The sequence below is a fragment of the Crocuta crocuta genome, unplaced genomic scaffold (assembly GCF_008692635.1).
Source record: "Crocuta crocuta isolate KB4526 unplaced genomic scaffold, BGI_CrCroc_1.0 scaffold65, whole genome shotgun sequence".
Taxonomy (NCBI): domain Eukaryota; kingdom Metazoa; phylum Chordata; class Mammalia; order Carnivora; family Hyaenidae; genus Crocuta; species Crocuta crocuta.
In genome coordinates this window covers 2,827,367-2,832,717 of record NW_027530683.1, presented here as the reverse complement: position 1 = coordinate 2,832,717, position 5,351 = coordinate 2,827,367, and the positions used below count along the sequence as shown (strand labels likewise).

At 33.0% G+C, this 5,351-nt stretch overlaps 1 long non-coding RNA gene across 1 annotated transcript; it reads left to right on the top strand.

Moving 5' to 3' along the window:
• Positions 1-205: 205 nt before the first annotated feature.
• On the top strand, positions 206-4,681 carry LOC144235657 (uncharacterized). The gene is made up of 3 exons (XR_013336285.1): positions 206-268; positions 3,531-3,631; positions 4,633-4,681. It is a non-coding gene; the product is annotated as an uncharacterized LOC144235657 (long non-coding RNA).
• The last annotated feature ends 670 nt before the right edge of the window (positions 4,682-5,351 follow it).

The window sequence follows — 5,351 nt, the reverse complement described above, 5'->3', positions numbered from 1 at the left end:
CTTTATACCATATATGTTACCAAAGTCTGGATTTCTCTAATGAAACTTAAAGGAGAGGCACCTCTATAAGACTGGTTTATGAACCAATTCCAAGGTGGATTCTGAAGACCACAGATGGGAATTTTTGGTTTGTTTTCAAATGGTTCTGATATTCTTCATTTTGTCATGTTTTTCAGCTGCTACTGGTTATCCCTGCACTTTATCAAATAACATCCCCATTTCAATTGAGAATGAAGAGGTTCTTGGATAAAGAACTTGTAAAAATCAGGTACAATAATAAAGTCATGGATGATTCTCTGAATTTACTAAAATGAAATGCTGCCTATAAGTGCAATATAAGTACAACATCTTAGCCATATAAGATCATTATCATAAAGTAATCATCATGATTAAAAAAAAAAAACCCTAATTGAATCATTATTCTTTCCAAAAGATAAGAATTCTAAGAATACTTCTCAGAAGCTCTCAAACTTAATATGGAGCAGGAAATATTGCAGTGAGTCCTCAAGAGTGAGAAAAAAAAAAACAGTTGTGCTGTTCTTTCATTGTGCTTTTTAAATTTCATTATTCATAACTATATAGTACTTAAGTGTGGTGAAGAATGTAGTCAGAGGGGAATGTATCTGTCAGCATATTAGTATATGAAAAAGAATAGAAGTAAAAACAAAATAAGCATACTCAGTAGGTTATCATACTTCATAATTAGAACTTGAGCTATATATTCCCTTTTGAAACAAGTATAACAAAACAATAAATAAAAATTTCAAAGTGTGTATTTATGCCATAACTAAATAAAAGAAACTTGTAAGGAAATGAATAAAGCTAGATCTGTGATTTCTTATTTTTACTCCCTGAACATTACCAACAGCAAAATAATGCCCAAAATACGCATATCATTTTGTAGCTGTATCTACAAGGACACAAATGATATTCTAATATTCAATCAGAAATATTACATATGTAAAAGTTACAGAAATCTAATACTAAACTTTCTGGTAGTTAAGATTTTAGTAGATTTTGTATTTTGTTACAAAATGTTTTGAGAAAGCGGAAGACTGGGTTCCTTTTAGACTTTAAGAGTTTCAATCTGGCCGGTGAGATAGACCATGCCTTTGAGATAAAAGTAGTCTTTGGTTAAGTATAAAATTTTTTTGGTCTGGTCAGTATAAAATTTTTAAATAATGTATAGAGTTTGAAAGTACTATCGATACCAAAAATGAAAAAGAAATTATAGACAACTCAATAAGAAGATGTTTGTTTAAAGGATCTATTGAGCTTGATTTTTCACCCACCAGATTAAAAAGTGAAAGGCCTAATTTTATATAATTATGGATTATATTTTAAGATGCTTTAATTTAGTCATTCTGTTTTTCAGTCTTCTCATATCTTGACATTGACTTCCATATTGACCTAAGTAAGCTACTACATCAGGAATAGTCTGATGTAGTAAACCTTAGTGCCTTAAAACAAGACAAGTATGTTTCTTGCTCCTGTTACATGTACATACATTAGTACATCATTAGGGACTCTCCTGTACATTATCCTCATTTAGAGACTTTGGCTAAGGAAGAGGGTCTACCTCCATTCTTTCACAATTACTGTGAAAAAGGAAAAGGAAAATGTAAAATAAGCACAAAATATTAAAGCTTCTCCCTAAAAGTGATGTTTGTTACTTCTGGTCACATTACTTGACTAATGCAAAGGATATGGCCATGCTAACTTCAAATGGGATCAAAAATGATAATCCCCTCATGTGCTCAGAAGGAGAAAAGTCAGACATATTTAAGGCACTAATGAGTTCCACCTAGAAAGGATTGGAGATGTCAACTCTTTTAATTCATTCTCTGTTCAAACCAGATTTGAGTGTTGCTTCCTTTACTAGTTGTAGGACGAGAAAGATATCAATGGATGATAACTTTCTTCAAGGAAGAAATGTAAAAGAATATTATATGCAGCATTAGGATAAACTTTATTCTTCACTCATTTGTTTATGGAGTCATGTCTTCTTTTGCCCCAAGGGAGGCTATAATTTGTTAGGAAACATAGGTCTAGGCTCCATGAAACAACTAGAGGATGAGGCAGACTATCATATCATTCCAGTGAATGGTTATAGGCCACAAAATAAAATAAAAAAGGTAGGTGACATTAAGGAAAAGATCAGTGTTGAGTGAGTTAAGAAAATTTCCTTAAAGAAGATATACCATTAAATGAACATGAAATATTAGATTTAGGTCGATAGAAAGAAGCAAATAAGTTATTTCTAGTAAGAGATACAGCAACTAAGAAGCCAGAAATAAGAATGAGCAAGGAGGAAGGAGAGATGAGACTTGCTCAACTGGAGTAAAAGGTGAGATTGAAAGTTGAAATGGCACATTGGAATTAGTTTTCTGTGAATTTGAACACCAGGCTAAAACCTTTATATTTGACCTGATGGGAAGTGGTAAGAAACTGTGGATTCAACCAAAGTCAATATAAAAGAGTGTTTTGAATTGTAGGAGTTTTAAGGGTACAGCTGAAGAAAAAATTCTGAAAAAGTTATATTTTGTTACAAAAATGTTTTGAGAAAGCGGAAGACTGGGTTCCTTTTAGACTTTAAGAGTTTCAATCTGGCCGGTGAGATAGACCATGCCTTTGAGATAAAAGTAGTCTTTGGTTAAAATTTTCAAGTATAAATTTGGTCACTCATGAAAACTCTCTAGAGATAGTTAAGAAAAATTAAGTCAACTATCCAAAAATGTTTTGGTTATTCTACCTGGAGATAAGAGATTGATTTAATTTATGTTACAATGATTAAAAAGACTCACACATATATCATAAAATGTAAATATTTACATGTGCTACCTAATAAAAGAGCATACTGTGTTTTCAAGTTATGAAAAAATAAAAATTCATTTTATCCTATTAGTTAAAGCATGAACTATAGTTTCGTAGGAAAAGCATGGTCTTTGAAAGGAAACATATCTGGGTTCACATCGAGGTCTGCAACTTGATAGAGAAGTAGAGAAGGTTAAACTACTCTAGCTTCTAGAGCCTTAACTTCCTCACCTATAAAATGGCAATAATAAGGGTACCTAACTGGCTCACCCAGTAGAGCATGTGACTCTTCATCTTGGGGTAGTGAGTTTGAGCCTCATGTGTGGGTAGAGTTTACTTAAAAGTGTTTTTTAAATAAATAAATAAATAAGCAATAATAATTGGATCTACCTTAGAGTTGTCAATAAATAATGAAACGTATATAAAGTAGCTATATAATAGGTATAGTAGGAGCAATGGCAATAATTATATATAAGCAATTACTTAATATTATTGAATTCAGTTTAATGAAAATTTTCTATTTATAAAGGTTATAAAATTAATAAATCCTAATTTATTCATGGTTTACTAACTAAAATTTACCCCATAATTTTATTTATATTCTAGAAATAAGTAAAAAGAAGAAATATAGAAAAAAATAAAATTTAAGTCAGAAAATACTTAAGAAAATTTCTTAAGTGTTCATGATCCTTGATAGATTTTATTCCATTCAACAGATGGCCACACCAAAGGCAGAAACTTTCATCAGTGACTATTCCCTAAAACTGTTTGTGGTGAACAGTGCAACCCTATTTTTCAGATGAGGAAGCTACACAAAGTAAGTAGCACCCAAGAAGTTAGTTGAAAATACAGTACTTTAACTCACGTCATTTGGTTTATATCACTGCGTTGACTTTGTTGTTCCTCAGTAGTTTTATAGGACCTTGCCTTTTAGAGGAAAAGTTATGGTTATGAGTGTGTCAGTCTTCAACTGTACCCCAAGGACCACATTTAGCCAACCTAAGGTCGCTGAGGATTTGATCACTTCCCAAAATTGTACTCCTGGTTCTTTCCCATATCTGCTCCATACACTGAGTATAGGAGACCTGAGAGTATGCTGATAAATAAAATGAAAATGACAAAATAAAATAGAAATGCATATTTAACAGCCTTAAGGTATTAATCATGAAATTTTAATTTGAATGGTCTTAAATTAAAATTACTAAATTTTAATCTGAAAAAAATATATATATATGCTATTGGGGCCTTTGAGTTAATTGAGTAGTAAGGTCTGATACTTCCTCTAACTGGTTAGAACAGTGCAGTGCGGTGCTAATATTTTTAGTCTGAGCAGTTATGAAAAAATGAACACTGGTAATCATACTCCTGAAGTATTTATTTTGGTCGTTCCTTAAGAGATAGTTCAGAATTTCTGCTTTAGTAGAGAATCATCTACCCCATTACCACTTTGGCATCACTTAAAATGGAGTGTGTATGTGTGTGTGTTTAGAAAAAATCACTTAAGGTGACAAAGTAAATTCTTTGTTATTCAATTAGAGCAGGTAAGTATTTTGGCCTATATGTGAAGGGACTTTTGGACAAATGCATTTGACAAGCCAGTGAGGAAAATAGACCTTTGTTACTAGACATGAGTGCTCTGTGCCTTACAAACAAACAAATGTATCCCTCCTAAAAATAAATAAATACATAATAAAGAGAAAAGGAAAGGGAAAAAACACCGCAGCTTAAATGATAGGTTTTATAAATGTTCTGCTGTTTTACAGTTTTTCAATTGAAACCACAGTTTCCTTTTTCTTCTTTCTACTTTTATACACACAGCCTAGAAGATGGACGTTTGGCAAGCCATAATAGACTGCTCCTTTCCCAGGTATCTCCTGCTTGTTTCCTTTATCTGTGAATAGGAAATGGCTTAAAGGCACCTGTGTGATGAAGGTCCCAGGGGCAGCTGCCTGACTACTGAATGCCTGATTATGTGTTAACATGCTTTGTCAGATATTGGCAGAATCTGTTCTCTTCTTTTGCCTTTTCAGCAAGGGTACCATTGACAGCCTGGCTACCCATTTATAGAAATGTTGTCCATCAAACTGTGAGGAAGGACAATAGTGTTTTTCTGTGGCCAGTGACTGTGGGAAACTTTTCTTTGGCTATTCAGGCAATTTTTGTAGCTTGCTCTGAAGAGGAGAGACTGATGAGTGCAAAAAGTACAATTAAGCAAAGCCAGACTTCAATTGAAGGCTCTAGTGTAGTCTGCTGTTCTCATTTTTTTTTTTTATTTAGAGGGGGGAAAACCCTATGGGTTTTCACATTGCTGTGTGGCATTCAGCAGGGGGCTATTACAATCCTAAATTTTTTTTCTAGACCACCTAATTCTAAGTTAAAATTAAATGTAATGAGAGCCACTTGGAGTTCTGAATATTTTAAAGCATAATTCCCACAGAAGGGATTCGACCTAAACTGCAGTGAGCATCAGTTGGCTAATTATAGCTGCATTTTATATTACAGCAGGTGTCAGATGCAGTCATCTCAATAAAGTCCAC